Genomic DNA, 20,405 nt, shown 5'->3' with positions numbered 1-20,405 from the left:
ATAAAATTTTGGACTAATTGAAATGAGTAATTTTATTTTAAAGATTACATTTTGTCTAGGCTTTATTACATGAAATGACATTCTTGGTTAGATAAGACTAAATTTAAACTTTTACAGATTCAAAATTTCTAAATATACTAGCATTCTGTCTAAAAACTGTTTACAATTACCATCTAGAAAATGATATCGAACTAAGTGATGTTATGATGATGGATGTCTTTTTAAAGGTTTTTAAAACAGAAGCTTTATTGAGATATAAATAATACACAATAAACAGCATCTATTTATAGCGTGCAATTTGAAATGTTTGCACATATGCATACACCATGAAACCATTACACTATCAGGATAAAGAATATATTAAGCACCTACCAAAGTGTTCTTATTCCCTAAGGTAATCTCTCCCTTCTGCCTCTCCATAGCCCACTCTTGCCTCCTGGAAACAAATGGTCTGCTACCTACCACTATAGATTAGTGTGAATATTCTAGAATTTTATAAAAACTGAATTATACACTATGTGCTCTCTATAGTCTGTTTTTTTATCACTGAGACTAATTATGTTGAGATTGATCTATGTTGTAATGTGGATCTATAGTTTATTTCTTTCCATTGCCAAGTAGTATACGGGTACTATATAGGACATTCCACCGTAGGTTTATGCATCATTTTAATGGCAGTCAGGTCAATTCTTTCAGATGTTCTTGGTAGCTTTTCCTATAAACTGATAACTAGGTATTGAATGTGCCTAGGAGTATCTTTCTTAATTCTAGATTCTGCCTTATTAAAAGCTGACATTGTTAAGTATCCCAAAGGACTCACACAATACACAGTCTATTCATCAGTAGCTATGCGTAGCCTTTCCTCAACATCCTCTTAAATAATTCTTGCATAACCTAAAACCTCGAGACCTAATTTTCTGGAAGCAACACCAGAAAAATCAGATTCTGAACCTTGACGTAGAAGGACCTTATCAGGCACTATTAACAACCAGCATATAGTGAATGTTGTTAAGTTTTCATCCTTAGATTCATGCATCTCAACTAAAGCAACATAAAACGTACTCAAATAAATGTCTGAAAAAACTGTCCTTATTAGACAGAGACCACAGCTGAGGTTTCTTAAGTACCCTCCTTAAATAGACAATCTTTGAAAGGAACTAACTTCACCCAAGACTTTGAATCAAGTAGATGACTGCATGAGATGCTGGGAGCTTCCACCTGAGATCCACAGAACATGTGCACAGATACTCCTGCTTTAATCTTCACTATTTTGTTCTTTAGTTTCATAGCTATCTTTTTCTTCTTTTGCTGGTGTTGGGCTACTTTAAACTATGTTACTTATAGGATCTCAATTCTGAATACTGCTTTCTGTATCATTAGTCTTTCCTTGGTGTGAGTCAAACGTCTGCTTACAATTTGCTCATGATTTGGCTAAAACATAATGATTTAAGTGACAATTGTTTATCCTTTGGACGCCACATTATTTCCTTTGGCACTAATTCTTTATAGTAGATCAATTGGCTTCCTAAGTTTTTATACCCGCTAAGATACTTTTTAGAAGACAAACATCACAATAATCCAGACAGCCAGAAATATGACCACCCTATTATATTATACTTTCTTTTCACTAAAATGGCATTCAGGGACCTACAAGTATTGTGGCATTTGGCTATTGTAGCTGGACTTTCACAAATATTTGAGCAGTCCTGGAGAACAGATAGTATGTATTTGAGGGTTGTCTTACAGACTTTACAATAAATGTACTATATACAGACTCAGGCCTAAATTTACAATTGAGTCTTGAAAAACATGGGTTTGAACTGAGTGGGTCCACAATAGACACATTTATTTTCAAATAAACACTGTAAATGTATCTTCCTTATGACTGTGTGTGGGTCACCACCCATAACCCTTTGTTGCTCCAGGGTCAACTATATTTGATTTACATCTACCTAATTTTCTGTATGCAAGAAACATCATCACTTGATGACAAACTACACGTCATAAATGGCATCAAAGCATTTTAATTCTAATTTGCAAGCCCGTTGATTATTTTGGCCAAAGATGGGTCATTAGATGGTTCTTCAGGGCTGGTACTAGATTTCCAGCAGAAAAGACCAACATATTGAAAAAAATATGTTATCTGGCAAACTAATGGTTGCCTTCAGAAGAGTACCTGACATCACCTAGGTCCATTTTGTCTTTTTCTTTGTGCCCTTTTCTATTCATGTCCTCCCACTCTCAATCCCTGATGACTACTGATCTGTTTCTTCTCCCTACATATGTTGTTTTATAAGAATTACATGTAAAGGGAATCATACAATATGTTGTTTTTTGAGACTGGCTTCTTTCACCTAACATAATGCATCTGAGATTCATCAATGTTGTTGTTTATATTGGTAGTCTGTTCCTTTTTATTGCTGAGTATTCCATTTTATGACTGTAACTTGATAGTTGTTTTTTTTTTTTTTAATTTGAAAGCACTAGCCTGCCTCTAGCTCTGAGACATTTTCTTCTAATTTTATTATTTCTTTTTCTATCTTTGTTTTCTATTCTCTTTCTAGTACACTTTCTCTTTCATGCTTGGTTTTTCCTCAAATATTTGGCACATGAATGAAAGCTTAGTTTAATTATTAACATTGAAAGTTGGTATAGATTTATTTTACCTCTCTTTACTATATATATATATATATATATATATATATATATATATATGTACTATTTATCTATCTATCATCTCTCTATCTCTATATATGCATCAGTTTATTTTTAGATATCATTATTAGATGAATATTTCTTCCATATCATGTGTTAGAGTACAAAAGATGACCCAATATGGAATGTCATTACCACATTAGAATTTCAAGTTTCCCCTCAGATATATTACTTAAGATTTTTGGAAACAAGTTCTCAGTTTTATGTTTGGCTATAGATACTGGGTTGCCAAGTATTATGCACGGATTCAAGGATGATAACTGGGGTAGTTTTTCCACAGATAGTCCTTCGAGTGAGCATTCCTTGTCATTACTAGCTGCTCCTACTCCTTGTATATATGCCTAGCAATTTATCTGCAGGTTTGTTATTTTTTTGTGGTTTTTTTTGGGAAACCTATTCTGTCTCTGCTCCAGCATTTTCCTGTTTGTTCTCCAGAAAACAGCTTCTTTGGTTTTGGTTTATCTGTCTAAATGTTTCCATACAGTATTCAAGAAGTCTTTCAAAGCGTCTCATCTATGGGATCTCTGATCTCCTAGTCTCAAGAATGTAGGCATTTCTCTTTTCACTCCTTCAATGTCATTCTTGAAAGGCGAAACATTCATAAACTCAGATTACTGACAGAAAAGAATGGAAGTACATACTGCCATACTAAAATATTTTTGTATTCAACTTCAGCTTTGTCATAAAAATGTTTGGCTTAATTACTATAATTAATTACTATGAATATCACAAAGTTAATATATACATAGAAAGTTTTTTCTCTGTATACTTATTTATAATGTATATATATATATATATATATATATATATATATTAAACTGTACACATGTATGAACTTTTTCCCATTTTATTTAAATTGGTAATATATACAACTTGTTTAGTTTCAACTATAAATTATGTAACAAAAATAATTCCTTCCTAGCATATTGTCTTTCATATTTTTATTAAAAATAACTTTGACTCCCTACAGTAAAATTGATATTGCATAATCAGTGAAAAAAATACATTTATTTCATATTTTAACTTTTAACTAAATGTAGATCAGCATTTACAATGATATCAAATGCTTCACCTTAGACACAATGAACTTCCAAAATCTTTTCTTAGATGCCACGAGATAGATGAACAAAATCAAACTATTTTGATATGAACTGCTTTTCGAATTTCAGGATCTAACAGTGATGAAAATGTAGCATCATTTAATTGTTTGTGACATTCTTCTGACACTAATGAAATCAATATGTGAACACTTAGTGCTTCAATTTTCATTCCTGAACAAGAAAATGTGGAATAAAAACTAAATGAAATTATGTTAAAAAAATAGTCTAATGGAGATATGATGTATCACAGAAGGCTATGTATATATCCCCTCTACAGATATATACATATTCACAAAATAATTTTAACTTTTTGAAGTAGATGCTAGTGTGTCTCTAGTAGATTTGTATCCTCAAATTCTCATATTCAGTGATATTGCTATGGCCTCCATAGAAAAGAGTAAATATTAACAAATATTTTAGACAAGTTACACTTCATTTTCAACTTTCTTGAGAAATGGAAAGTCATCAACTTTTTATTAAACATGTACTTTTTCCCTCAAACCCCCTTTTGTATCTCAGTGCTGCTGAAAAAGATTATTATAAAATAAAATACAGTTACTAGGTAGTAAAATAAACAAATAGTTGTACAACTATCACACACAATAAATGAAAGAACTGTTACAGCAAGAATATTTAGACTATTTTAAAACAGGTTTGTAGAGATATAGTTTACACAACATTCTGTGTATTTATTTTAAATGTTTCAATAAGTTCTTTTTTCATGTTTTAATAAATTTACAAAGTTGTACAATCATCACCACAATCTAATTTTGGCACATTTCCATCATTCTAAAAACAAAATTCATGCCCTATTGCAGCCACACTGTGTTCCCATCCTAGGTGTGTGAAACTTCGAATCTACTCTTTCTCTCTATAGGTTTGCCTTTTCTGAACATTTTATGTATAATAAATTGAATCCTACAATATTGGTCTGTGGTATCTGGCTTCTTTTGCTAACACTGTTTTAAGGTTCGACCATGGTGTAGCATGTATCAATACTGTGTTTCTCCTTAAAATTTCCTTGACAGAAATTTTGAGATTCTTTGTTCCCACACATGTATCATAAACACCTAACCTATAAACTCTTTCTGTACTTGAATCCCTTATCTCGCAACTGCCTAGATGCTTTAAGTATTTTTTACAATGCCACAGCATAATTGTCACTTATACCAGTGGCAGGAAGAGGCAGTGATGTCAAATTCTTCTCTCAGCACCGCCCAGGCCTGGACAGTTGACTGTCAGAAACGGGAGATGAATTATCCCAGATCTTCTTTCAGATTTCACAACATATTAAAGTGGCAACGCTGCTTACTATACATGTGCTGCACGTATTTCTAGACCATATCAAATGTTTGGAGTAGAAGACAAGGTCTTTCAAACTTATTCCACCCTATTTTAATGCTGAGTATTGTTAATAAATGTGGTTTTAAATTTTAAAATGTGGATGTTGTGACAAGAGGCATAAGCTGAGACTCTCCTGCACCAACTACCACATATGATCACCCTAAGCCTACGTACTGTCTGGAGATATAAACTGGCCTCTGCACTTTCCTTGTTAGGTTATCATAATCATTGTTGTTGCTACTGTATTTTTTGCATATTCTATAACTATGTATCATTTATATATTAAATGTTACCGACTTTTTGCTTCTTATGGTTGATCCCTAAAAAGTACCGTATTTCCCCATTTTATCTGAAGAAATTTTTATTGTCCCTTTTCCATGTACACAATCTTATGAGATGCAAGTAATATACTCACTAATTCAGAGTCGGTATGGAGAGGAAAATTGGACACACAGGGGCCTATGTTGTTTTACCTAAGAAGAAAAGATACAAATGGAAGCAAAAATGAAAAAAAGGAAATGTGACTGATCTTGGGAGATGTCCTATAATTATATGCACTAGCTTGACAAAGGCTGCTTTTTTATGCCTCTATTGTGAGACAATGTCATCCTCATATTTCAAAACAACTCAGGTCTGGTTTATAAAGCCAATCTAAAAAATATATTGTCAAGTGCCAGGAAAAGAACAAATCAAGTTACTATAATCTATTTATATTTAATTGTCTAGCAAGAAGAAACAGAAGAGGAGAAGAAAATGGGCAACCTCTTTGTACCCTGCTTGTCAATCAAAAGAAAAGCAAATGAGTTGATTGTGGTTACAGAGCTATCACTGAACAAGGCAGCTCTGGATTACCATTAAACTTGGTACTGTGCAAATTATTTCTTACAAGTCACAAAGAGATGCTAATGAGCATCATGGTGAGAACTCTCTATTGCTCATCATGCAGCTTCAAAGCTAACATTAATTCAGAGGCTATGTGAATGCAGCTCACTAAAAAAAAAAGACTTCCTTTTCTTAATTTTTGTCATTTGGTATTTTATATTTGGGACACAGAATCGCAGCATGCAGCCACACAAACTGTTTTATATCAGGCAGGGGCTACAAGAGCAATATGCTGAACAAAGAAACAAGTTGGAAAAAAACAAAACAATATTTTAAAGATCTTCTGAACCAATTCTGATATAAGCAGTGATAGAAACAAAATCCATCTCATGACTGGGGCATTTTGGTAAAAATGAAATGAATGAAATGGAAATTAGGAATTCTAAGATAATAGTTTTCCACCAAAAAGAAAAAAAAAAAAAGTAGTCTTCTCAATCTCGTTCCTTTAAATTGTCGAAACTACAATTAACCGTCTATTCCTTTAGTGTATTAAAATAAGACATGAGCTAACAGACGGATAGTTTTCATTTTGAGTGCCATTTGTATTCCTCAGTTCAAATATCACTACCTTTATGTCACACTCTGAAAATATTTTGCTAGATTCTAATTTAGGGTAAATTAATTTATGGTAATCTCAATTTACAGAAATTTTGATGCAAGAATTTAGCTTAAAGAGGGGAAGGGAAATTTCTTCCTTACAAGAAGGTGGATCTCTCAAAATTAAAAGAAATTTGAAGGTGGGGAAAGCTTGCAATATATGTCAATTATAGGTATATTTTTAGAAGAATTTGATAGACCTTTGTGCTAATGACACTTTTTCATATAATTCAGCATGAGTTTAAATTTTGCCACAAGAAAACTGGACTGGCATGGCCCATTCTGTGGCCTCATACATCTACGCTCAGAGCTTCACCCTATTCCAGTCACTTGTGCCTTAGTGTTGTACCTTGCACACTGTGGGTGGGATGGTGAATTTTTAAAAAGCAATGAAATTGGGAAATATAGGATAGATTTTTCTGATATAGTCTATTTTATAGATTATATTGTGCTTTGCAACCAGTATTCATTTATAATTCCCATTTTAATGTAAGCTTTTTAAGGACCAAAAGTTGTTCCACAATAGGTTGTAATATCAGTACTTAGGCATTTTTCACTAAAGAACACATGTGAGATTTTAAATCAGCATGTCTAAAAATATTTCTACTAATGTATCAATGGATACTTCTGGATACTTATTACAATCTCCTTAGGCTTCCTAGTTGAGGTTTCTTGAAGTTCACTTTATGAAAGGATTGTGTTTTTAATTCACTATTTTACTGATTTTAAATATACAAGGCTAATGGATACATTCTTAAAAAGAATCAAACAATAATAATAAAGACAAATTTTGTCAGTCCATGTCCCAAAATTTACCCATAGAGTTCATTTAAGTAAATCACCTTAGAGATTTCTTGAATTTTATATTTACATGTATACAATAGAAATACATCTGAGGGAATTCATATTTTAGATATATTATTACTTTGTACATATATTTATATTTCTACAAGTTTTTTACATGTAAATTATATGCTTTAGTTTTTCTATATTAGTGCATATTTTCCTTCCTCATTATTTTTAACTCTTACACAGGATTCTATAGTATAGCTATAACATAATTTATCTAGTACTTTCCCTGGAGGTATAAATTTAGGTTGCTTTAAGTGTATTAAAAATGTATTCTTTGGAAATATTTCTATATAGTACTATATATATATATATATATATATATATATATATATATAGAGAGAGAGAGAGAGAGAGAGAGAGAGAGAGAGAGAGAGAGAGAGAATTAGAGAATCGTTCACATAAAGATTGCTTTTATTGTTTTCTGAATAATTTCACAAAATTCCAGTAGTTAAATGTCACAATGTTGTTTTTACTTCTAACTCGGTAGTCCAATCCCCAGCCAGTGACTAATGCTATTATAATGAAGATAGAGCTTTGATAAATGGCAGAAATTGCAGCTGTGCCTATGTAGAAATCATGATATCATAGCCCATATTTCCCAAATAGTTACCCTTTAAAAATAAAGGTATATTTTCACAGCTATTATAATTTGATTGAAGGAAAACTCAGGATATAAGTGTCATAAATTTTGAGTCTGACAAGTTCCCAACTTTTGTTAACCATTTTCTGGAATTAGGTGAGTATAGTAGTACATAGACTCACAGCCATGTTTAAATTTTGTTAAGACAGGGATTCATTGACTTGAATAAAAATACTCTGTATCTTTTTTTTTTTTTTTTAGTTTTGTCATTTACTTGACAAAATTACATACCAGAGATTAACATTTAAGATGGAGAGTACAAAAACCATTCAAGATTAACTAATGCAATCGAAAGGTGGCTTAATGGTTTGGAAAGATGAGAAAATGTATTAATCTCTTATTTTCTGAAATCACAATTTTTTGAGGTAAGATAATAAATGTGGTTTCATTTCATATTTTTAAACTCACATTCAGATAACCTCCTGGTTAACTTGTGTGTGTCTAACAAAGGCTGTCTTTTCCACTTCACATTGAAATCACTAAATTATGATTTCTCCAGAATAGTCATTTCTGTATGAATAGAGACTGAAAATATTCAATGATAACAGCAAAACCAGTTTTACTCTCACTTCCATCTCCTCTAGGTCAGAGTTTTGACAGAAAATATTACAGAGGTTTCCTCATAAGATTTGTAAAAAGAAATATGGTCCAGCTTTCGAGGCAATATAATCTGGATCTGATTTCCACCTCTTACAAACCATGTGATCTTAGAAAATTTACTCAACCACCCTGTGCTTCAAATATGCCTTCTGAAAACAAGGGATGATAACACTATTATCCTCAAAAAGGACTATTTAAGCTTTTTAAACAAGAAAATAGCTTGGTACAGTGCCTGGAATATTAAGCACTAGGTATGACTTTATCTTCCTAACATTAGGCATTGCATAAAAGTTCTATTTTATATTACAAAAATAAGTAAGTTTCCCTTACCATTTCTTATCTTCTTCAAACTTGACACTTTCACTGTGACACAAATCAGTTTTACTTGTGCATAATATTTAACAAACTCATGTTTAAACCAAAGCTTGAAAACAATGATCTCAGCATAGTGTTTAGATAATGGTAACTTCACAGTGATGAATGAAGCGAAAAGTACCATTGGAATCATTAAACTTCTTGGATTCTTTTTATATTCTCTATGAGTTTATGTGATATCAAACATTGAAGTATATACAACGAAAGTACATAAAGGCATGTGTTTGTTTTTTTGTTTTTGTTTTTGTTTTGTTTTTTACCTATCATTTCACTCCTTATACCTTGTATCAAGTGATCCACAATTGGAGATGCTATTAGTACACTTTCATATTTGTTCTGCGTCCTGCCAAATAATGTAACTTTTTGAACATTTTCATTTCTTTTTAGATTAGAGAAAATGAGAAGGATAATAAGGATTTTGTTCCTAGATGAGCAGCTTTATGCTGCCACCCACAAATCTAACTTTTGACCTTTCCTTTAAAATGTGCCTAAAAAGTATGCTCTTTTAAAAATGTGAATATATGTAGATATTGATAAACGCAAAATGAATATTTTCTCATGGTATTCCAAACATATCGAGCATTGATATATGTATAATTATTGCGATTTTGCTATAGAAACTCACACAGTTTGTTGTCTTTGAAATGGTTGTATATATGAATATATATGTACATGTACATGTATATGTATACATGTATACATTCACATTTGCCTAAGTGATTTGTGGTGATTACTATTGTTGTTGTTGTTGCACGGATATGTTTGATCTCTGCTGAGCATAGCTTTTCTCTGATCACTGAAGGAGTTACTACAGATACTGTGAATTAATCTGTGTCTGAGTTACTGGCAGGTGGAAATGCACCTCTCCGCTGCCTCACTGAACTGTTCATGATGGTTTGAGTACAAATGAGAGAATTGGAATTTTCTGTTTGAAGCTAAACATTTTCTGAAAACTCGATCTGGTCTTTTTTAGGTTTAATATATACACATGTGGGGTTTCTGTAATTTTTATTTACATTTTTTCCACAAATCCTTTATCTAACTTGGGTCCATTTTCTGTTCAGAAAGTAATTTATCGCTTTCAGAATTATCAGTATATTTGCTTAATCCTCTCTTGCAGATTATTTATAATTCCTAAATCCTATTTGATTACTATCCCAGTATGCAGTGTTTCTGGCTCTAATTTGGTCTATATAATATTCAATGTTAATTTCAGTATTAGACACTTGATTATGTTTTTGTTGATATGTCAGAGGTTAATCAACATGCCTGTAGTTACATTCATCATACATGAAAATTGGTATTTAAATGTAGAGTGTGTGTGTAGATGAGCCTTTTGAGATTCATAATAGGAGTTGTGCTGTTAAGATAATGTTGAAATCACATATTCTAAGACACGTAAAGGACCTAAGTGAATAATGTTGTCACCTAGAGTCTGAACCTTATATGACAAGCTGTGTTGCTCTGTTTTTTGTTTGTTTGTTTGCTTATTTGTTTTGTTCTCGCAACAGAATACTCTTATACTAATTTTTAGATGAGAACAATATTGTTTGAGATGTTAAGTACCTTTTCCAAAGTTACACAGTTAAAATTTGTCCAATGTCAATATCGTACATTTTTGTTTTTCAGTATTCTGTATATTTTAGTGTCCTTTAATTTAAGAATAGTTGCCACATCTCTCTGGAAAAGCATCTGCTGTAATGCTAGGGCCACTGAAGAGAGTGGGACAATAGGACATCTGGATTTTAAACTAGCTCTACTACTCATTAATTCAGTGATACTACATATTTAATCTTAAAACTGTATTTCCCCTTATCTGCAAAATATAGAGATTATATTAGATGACTTCTAAGTTCCCATTTTGCTATGAAATTTTAACTTAGTTAAACACCCTATAATTTACTTTTTTTTTCTAATTGTGATATCCAAGCTCCCAGTATTCACTCCTCAGGAATGCCAGGCTCCATCATGGCAAAAGTGCTAGGATCTTATTTTATAATCACATTCATGTTCTTCTATCATTCTGGTAATCTTTTTTATTTTAAAAGAGTCTGACAAATTATGAAGCTTTAGCTAATTGGATTTGTCTGTAACTCTCTTAGCCATAGGTTCTCAATCTTGGTACTATTGTAATTTGGGTTAGATATTATTATGTTGTGGAGGGCTGTCCTTTGCATTTTAGTACGAGTAACACCACCTGTGGTGCAAGAAACACTAAATGTGGTGGTACTCTCTAATTGTGACATTTAAATATGTCTCCGACATGATTAAATATCCCTCTGGTGATAATCACTGATATCCTTATAACAATATTAATTAACTATTGTTATATACCAGCCTTCTTATTGCTTCTGGTTTTAACAAAAAATAATGAATTTTCCCTCTTCTGGGTAAATTTTTAAACTTGGCCCCAGAACAAGTGTTAATTCTCCTTAATCTAATGTTGTTCTCCCTAATCCTAAACCCCACAGGGAATAATTTGGGATAACTATAGTCATCAGTTTATCTGTTGATTCCATGATATTTGGGAATACATCCATCAAAACTCTATCTTAGTTTGGGGTATGTATTAAATTTTTGTCCCAATCAGATGATGTAGATTTCTTCTAAAAAAACAAAATAATAGTAATAATAATAAAAAAGAAAGAAAGAAAGAAAGAAAGAAAGAAAGAAAGAAAGAAAGAAAGAAAGAAAGAAAAAGAAAGAAACTGCCAGTGTGCCTTTATTTTTAGAAAATGGAAAATCTGAGCTAGACACAATTAAGGCTTGCTTTCTGGATTTTTTTTTCCCCTTTCTGCCTCTCTCCTTCACTATACGGGGGTAATGCATTAAGTATAGGCAATCAGCTGAAATCTTCCCTGTTCCCAAGCTCTTGTGGCTTTCCATTAAATGCTTAATGTTGTTTAAGAGAGACTTTCGTAGCTCATTATAAAAACCTGCTGCCTTATGTTACAATTGGGGTTCCCAGGGAGAAACACTTTTTTTTTTTTTTTGCTATTGTTCCCATTTACATGGCACATCTCTTTTGAGAAATTCAAAGCATTTTGCTATCTTTAAATAAACTGAGTTACGGTTTATGGAGAGATAAAGGGAAAAGGAAAGGGAGAGATAAAAAGACAGAAAACAGAAAAGTTTAGAGAGAAAATTCTTTTAGAGTGTGGTAGACTCAAACAGGTCATTTGTTTAACTTTCTACATTGGGAAAATAAGCTGAGAAGGGAAGTTTTTTCCTAAATTATTTAATTTTATTTCTTAGATATAGAAAGAAGAGGTGCCTGCAGTCAAAGAACAATTCCTACTTTCCAGACTCTATAAACAGCCGGAGCTAAGGTTAATTGTGGCCCTTTTTTCTTAATAGATGGCTAATACAGTCTTTTTATTTTCTTTCACCTCCTTTTCTCCTTCCTTCATGTCAGGTTCTAGTGAGCAAAGTTCTTGCATATAAGAAATCTGGCTAGTTAGAGATCAGTGCAGACGATGTACAGAGCCTGACCTTAGTTCAACACATGAAAACAAGATTTGGGGCAGAAAATTAGGGATGTCTTAGAGATGTCCTTCTCATCCCGTCATGCGTACTTCTGAGAAAAAGAAAGGTTGACCCAGAAATCATATTTCAGACTTTTGGGTTCTCATTCCCCTTGTTGGGATCAAGCTGATTATCTGCTGCTCAGGGGACCACGGGTTCTACAGCGGTTGCCATGAATTATAAGTATTTCTCTGGGCCTTTGAAATGGTCTGTGAACAAATGTACTTTTCATTGTCAGGATAATAAAAGCAATAATATCTCTAACAAATTATTGCAAGGGAATTTAGGTTTTAATCTTTGTAATTTAAGCCTACTTATCCTATTACCTTGTTTTTTTTTGTTTGTTTGTTTGTGTGTTTAAACACACACATCCAACTTTTATTTGTATGTATTCTCTATGAACTTTAAAGATAAAGTGTCCATTTTTAAAAATTTTTAGAGTAAATTTTGGATTCTTTAGTTTATCAATATCTCTATAAAGTTAATAAATTAACAAAAACTGCACCTGGTTGAGACTCTTTGAGAATCACAAATCATAATGAATTTTACTTTTCTTTAGTGAAATAATTTGATTTTTAAATGTTTTTCTCTAGTACTTTGGGGAACCATTTCCTATCAGGGGAAAAAAGAGCATATCATGATAACAAATTAATTTCACTAACTTATTTGATCATCACAAGAACACAATCATTACCCTATCATACAAATGAGGAAACTCAGACACAGGGAGAAGTTCAGTACCCTGCCTGAGATCACATAGCTAGTAGGTGGCTGAGGAGTCATGATTTGAAGGCAGGCAGTGTGACTCCAGAGCCCATGCTCTTTGCTTTTATCCTTTTATTCCCAGTAGACAAGTAGCCATTCTAGTGCTATCATTTTTTGCCTCTGTTTTCTTATGGGAATACCACTGTGCAACACTCATTATTTGTATCTGCCACCTTTCCATAGGAGAAAACATTATATGTTTGAAAGAGATCTGGATTATTAGGAAGAAAAACTGGGGTCATGTTTGATATTTATCTGCCTTGTGATAGTCTGCAAAAGAAATTAGTCTGCTTCTTTATCTGTAAATAAAGGTGGATATTACCTGTCCAACTCATTATTCGTTTTTGGGGTATAAGAAATTAAATTATATATAGGAAACATCCATTATAAATGTTAAATGCTCTATTAATATATTATTTTCAGTCCCTTCCTTCATTACCTACTTTCCATTCTTATCACACTTCAAAACTTCTCTTCATTATGTTGGTTCTATAAAAACATAAAAGCCCATATTTTGTGTATTATGTGTGTATACATACATATACCAAATTTTTCTGGAAGCCACTGTGTCTATTTTTTCTCCTCTCTATTCTTTAATCTTTTCAAGTATAACTTCTGGCCCATAAATTGACTCACGGCAGCTTGTGTTAAAATCACCTGGAAATTACAAGCCCTAAATGCCATAGGAAATTTTCATATTTTATTAATTTGATCTCCTTAGCACTTTTCAAGATGTTAATTAATTCTCTTTCTGGAGCATTCTTTCAGGATCATCCCAAGACACAACAGTTGTCTGTATTTCCAACTTTCTTTATGACTTTTTCTTGGTCTTTGTTTTGCATTAATTTCTTGTCTTTAATTTCTTCAAGATGGAATTCTAGACACTCTTGTATTCTCAATCTATTTTATTAATTTAGGTGATGCCAAACACATGCAAAACTTTATTACACCCTATCTAATGATGGATTACAACAGTTTAATCAAAATTATTATCTTTAATGAGATTTCCAGACACATATTTAATGAGCGTTAGAGGCCAGTTTAATAGGTCATCTTGGAAGTTTCAAAGCCAACTCTTCAACATGCATCTATAACCACAAACATAGTTTTCTAGATCTTTTCATCTCATTGAGTGGTATAGTCATGTCTCTAGTTGAGCAAAAATAAATGTAGGCTTTTTTTCCCCTTACTAGTCCTTCATTCTCACTCCCTATATTCAGTCCATCTTTACATACTATCCACATTTTCTAAATATCTCTAGTAGAAAAATTAATGAACATTCTCTGATACAAGTCATTTTTTTTGGATTTTAGCAATCAGTTCATAACACATGTTCACTGTATTCTACTGTGGTAGATCTGAAACATAGTAACAACATTTTTCTTATTCATACCCCTTTGCTATGTAATTTTTTGTTCTCTCCCATTCTAACTCTGGGTTCTGGCATGTGATTTGATTTTGTTACTGGGATGTTACCAAATGACACATGAAGAGGGACTTGAAAAACACCTGTATAGTAAGAATTCATTCTGTTTATTTTCTTGAGATTCCCTGCCTTTGACACTATGTGATAAAGCCTTAGTAACCTATTCAATGATGAATGATATATTGCCCAATCACCCATGTAGCACTACCTCACAGACAACTAACCTCTAGAAGTAGAGTCATCTAGCTGACTGCCTTATGGCCGCACATTCATAAACAAGTGCAGCTTAGTTCAGTGTAAATTGCTGACCCACAGAATAGTGAGCTAAATAAATGATGATTGCTTTAAGCTGTTAAGTTTTTTTTGTGATTTGTTGCATAGAAAAAATAAATAAGTAAAAATAAAAAAAACAACTGAAACCTCTCTTCTAATCTTTTTCCATTCTGCATCTACAAACATTTTTGGTAAAGCAGTCTGGTCATGTTACTCCTGTGTAATATTTTCATAGCTACCAGTCACATTTAAAATACAAACTCAGCTCCATCACATGGAATAAAAAGGGCCAGCATATTTTGGCTTCTACCAACATCTCCAATTTAATTTCTAATCATGTTTTCTCTTGCTCTCTGTACAAACTACAATAGACTTTTTCTTCTTTCATTTGTTTTCCATGCTCTCTACTGGCACATTTAGTCATGATGCATCCTTCATATTTGTTTGATCATCACTTTCACAGGAAAGATTACACTGACCTCGCTGACAAGGTCAAATCACACTATTGTTACATATATCCTTACAAAATGCCTGGCCTTATAGAAACTGTTCATGTGGTGATATTACATTTGTTTGATTAATATCTGTTTGTTAATAGAATGTAAACCTCAGGAAGTCAGTAACTTTATCTTTCTCACTGTCTTATGTCCAGTGCTTCACATAGTGTCAAATGCATAGTACACACTCAATAATTATATGGATGAAGAGATTAATGAATTTAGTCAAAACATGTTTAGTATATAATTATAAAGTTTGTTAACTACTAGACTAACAAGATTACAATCTGTTTTTTAGAAATAAATTATGGTAGTTCTCCATCATGTGAACATATACATTGTCAAAATTTAGTATGTTTAAGAATCAGCTGGATAGTGTGATAAAATAAAAAAATCCTGATCCACAGTCCCAGAGAAGGTGATAAGGAAATAATGGAATATTGCTCGTTAGAGTCCATTTTTACTAAACACCCAAAGTGATTTAAATGTATGGATTCATGGAATTGAAGAAGTATTAACTATTGAATTTTGCTCAGTCGCTTTAAATACCAAGCTGTTTTATCTATTCCACTTAGAGTATTTCTGGTTACCTATTGAAATGTGCTCAGAAAATAAGTTGATTTTAATATTGGTCTAAGGAAATTATAAATGGGAATATAAATATGTGCTAACAAACTATAAAAAAAGAAAAAACAAGTCTACTTCACTTAACCAACAAAACTTTTTGATTATTTTCCATTTAGATTTATCCAATCTCGTCCCTCGCTTATTATCATTGGTAATTGACAACTAATTGCATACAAAACGATGGAAACCCATCTTGTTCTAAATCAAGGGAGTCTGCTACTTCTTAAAGGGTATATATGGATTCATTCAATCTTATCATTTGAAAGGGATTTTAGGTCCTTTATAGGTCAACTGACAAGTTGTGAGTATATGTCCTAATGGGATTATTTTTGATCAATATAAAGGCCTCAGTTGGGAAAGATTTAGTCCCTAGCAACCCCAAAGTGCAAATGCTTACTTGAAAGAGAGATATTATTTTGTTTTTATTTAATATATAGGCTCTGCTACATTCCTTAGTCTAAAGACCTCTCTGGCATTTCTTGGGGCAGATGGGCATGTGTATCACTCCTAAATAATAAAATGGCAAGAGACAAATCTCATCCACTATCTGTTTGGTCTGTAAAAGGAACCACCGGAAAATCAAGATGGAAAGAAGAATTGCTGGGAAACTTCCTCCTGTTTGCTCATTTGAATATATCATGTATTTTTCTTTGTGGTGATTTTAAGCAGTATAGCTGAGGATAGGAGATTAAGAATGAAATGGTCAGGATATAGATAATGAATTAGGGAACACATGTTTATAACTTCCATATGATTTTGGGGAGACATAAATTCTTAGAAGTCAAAGACAGGCAAACATACTATTTTAATTATTATGATTTCTATAGAAAAATCTCCTTTGTCCTAGAATTGTTGCTTTATTCAGTCTGTTTGCTAATTGGGTAGGACTGGCTCTTAATATTTTACACACTTCTTTCCCTCCAGGCAGGGAGACTCCCTATCCTCTTAAAGTTTGGCAAAATTCAACAGTTATGATCCCAAACAACTGCCACTTGAAAATAAAGGCATTGATTGCTTTTAACAAGAGATGATTTCTCTTTCAGGAACACAACACGTTTTATCAAAGATGGGACCCAGGATATGGTGGCCCTAGTAGGCACTCAGTGTATCTCATCTTTTTCCACCAAAGGACTCCCCTTTGGTGAGCTGCCATATGTATACCAGAATGAAGCCAAAAAATGGACTGAGTAGCTAAGGATCTGCTGGTCAGATACCAAGTCAGCTCTTTGGCTTATTTAGAGCTCTTAGCCCAAATTAATTCTCTAAGATGATGTAATACTCTCCATAAAACTAGAGGGCTGTCAGGACATATAGGTCTACAGAGATAACATGACCAGACTGCTTTAAATTGTTGCTAAATTAAAGTATTAATGTATAATATTACCATTATCACAGTAGTCAGCAAGCAAGGATCAAGTAGTATTATCATCTGTTACCTGTACTTTGGGCCGTAAAGTCATGTTGGTTTACCTGCATACTGGTTATCATCACAAATGGGAGTGGGAGCTAGCACTGTGAAAGTAAAAAAAAAAAAATTAAAAAAAATTAAAACAACAACAACAACAACAACAAAAACTCATGGATTTATGGGAGAGTTTATATTGGTTTACTATCTTCTGTTTGAGAATTTAGATAAGCATCTTGATTATCAAGGGAAGTCAGAGAGTTTGCCTAGGAGTTTATAATGGTTGATTCCACTTTGTCTGTGTGTTTATGGGTTTCCACATGTATGCACATGTCCGTGTCTGTGTATGTGTTTTTGTGTTCATTGGCATGTAATGAGTGTTGGCAAGGACCTTGTGAAATGCTACAAGTAAAAAGTCTCTGCTACTTTCTTTCCATTTTCCTTGTGATCATAACAACATGATAATAATGAGACAGAGATTTCTCTGATCCTGTGGAAGATATACATAAGAGGGGGAGAAATTATTACTTTTTGTCATTGAAACGCGCCATGGAATCAATGCAGGGCTTCTCAGTAACATTTGTAAGTATCATTTTGAAAATTATTTTCACTTGGTTGGCTTTGCAAATATCATTAGCTGGAATCCAGTCCCTGATGCTTTATAAACACTGGATTCAGATCCTTAAGAACTCATCATGTTTTTGCTCAGAATTATCCACCACTCAGCCCCTACTCTTTGTAGTCAATGGACATTGTATTTTATTAGACAAATAGATCTTATGCATATTAATCTACCATCATCTAGTTCAAAATTTGGTTTAGTTTTTCTGTCTAGAACTATGACATGCCCGAACAAACTGGTTTGCTACGGTTTCATGGATGTTGGTAAAGAACATGAGATTCCTGGGTCAGAGACTGATTCCCACAGGACATGTGAGCTGGACTGGATTAGACCTCCACACCCAGTGGGTTGTGTTATTGTATAGGAACCTTGCTTATACAAAATCTGAATCTTAAATAATTGACAGTGAACCTCCCTCCCTTCCACTTCGAAGGGGGACACTGTTTCTATCTTCTAAGGTTGTTTTCTATACAAAGACACTTACTCGAAAAGATAGTCTGGAACAAAAGTTTAGTTGGTGTCTCACTCACAATACATGTACAAACATAACAGATCCATGAGAATCACTTCCCAAAATTGACTTTTTTTCCCCCTCAGAAACATAATTTGAGTCAGTTTGTTATTTGGAAGCTCTTAAAATAGTGTCTAGGTCAAAAGTTCCTGAATATGAGTGCTGAGAATGCCTTATACAGATGCTGGTTCCATGTTTTTGTAATGGACACAAATATTGGAGGGATTTTCAGGTTGTTAGTATATGGAATTTGTAAGAATATGAAATGTGTCAGAATAAGATATTCTTAGAAGATGATAACATAAGCCCTATGAGGCAAAAGACCCTGTTTTTAAAATTGATTGTATCATTTTCTCATTTCTCAAAAAGATACACCATTTTCTTGAATTTTTTGAATACTCTTGTGGGAGAAAGAAATATATTATTTTTCAGAGGTGTCAATCTCTGTGCTTGCAAGAGTCATTAGACTACAAAACTACCTACTGGGAAGTAATTCCAAACCCCTGTTTGGAAGTAACATAGCATACAAAATATTAATTGGTTTGAATTCAATTTTCATGTTTAAATCCTATCTGTATTACTTAATTAGTGCTTTAGAAAGGGAATGAGGCAAGAAGACATTGCTATCATTTGACTTTTCTATAGCAAATATTTATTGAGAACCTACTATGGAGTGGGCACTATGCATGAAGCTGGTCATAAGAGACAGATTTATTGGGAAGATAAAGAACCGTAAGTCTCCAGGTCTCTGACCTTCTGGGGCCCTCACCTATCCAAGGCCCTGGGGGTGAGTTCAACAATGGCTTCACTTGGTCATATCATTTAGGCAAAATATGCAGAAGTTAAGACTAACATCTTTTTCAATTATGATTCGCACTCAATAAAGATTACTGTCTTTTACCTTTGATTTTCTAAGCCCATCATACTTCTTTTGATGAGTGGCATTGAATCGGTCAGGGATATTTTGGGGTCTAAGTAAGATAAAACTTGAAGTGATTCACTGTCACATACACACAGTATTAAGTTATTGCTAGCTGTCCTTGTACAAGAATAACTTCCTGGATAACTTCTTCCAACCTGTATCAGCTACCCACAATTCATGCCACAAAAGTGCAGTGCTAGAGGCAATATCTTGTCTTGATATGGACATATTTAATGGTACTGTATGTGTGTGGACATTGGCAGACAAATGTGATTTTAAATATATGTCAGAAGTTGGTCTGGATTTTTTTTTTTTTTCTTTTTTCTTTTTGTGGTGTTCTAGTGTTTGTCACCTTTTTAAAATTTGAAATGTTTACAATTATTTTTTACTCATAATTCCATATTTATTATACATAATGTCAAATCTGACATTGCTAGGGACATAATGATGAGCTAAAAAGGTAATACTCTTTGTCAACCTGGAGCTTAGAGTCTAATAGACAATGTAGCTATTAATAAAATATTTACACACATTGATTTAAAAGTCTATCAGAAATAAATACAAGCAGATGAGTGTTCCCTAGTGAAATGGTGAAATGAGCACATGTAGTAAGAGACCCATCTTTGTGTAGAGGGTAAGATATGTCTTCTATGTGGAATTATTGCTTGAAGAGAGATGTGAATTAAATATGCATCTGAATTAACAGATGACAGTGGTGTGGGGAAAA

This window comes from Rhinolophus sinicus, chromosome 3 (assembly GCF_057876585.1).
Source record: "Rhinolophus sinicus isolate RSI-liver-muscle chromosome 3, RSI-T2T, whole genome shotgun sequence".
NCBI lineage: Eukaryota > Metazoa > Chordata > Mammalia > Chiroptera > Rhinolophidae > Rhinolophus > Rhinolophus sinicus.
This window is presented reverse-complemented; position numbering follows the sequence as displayed.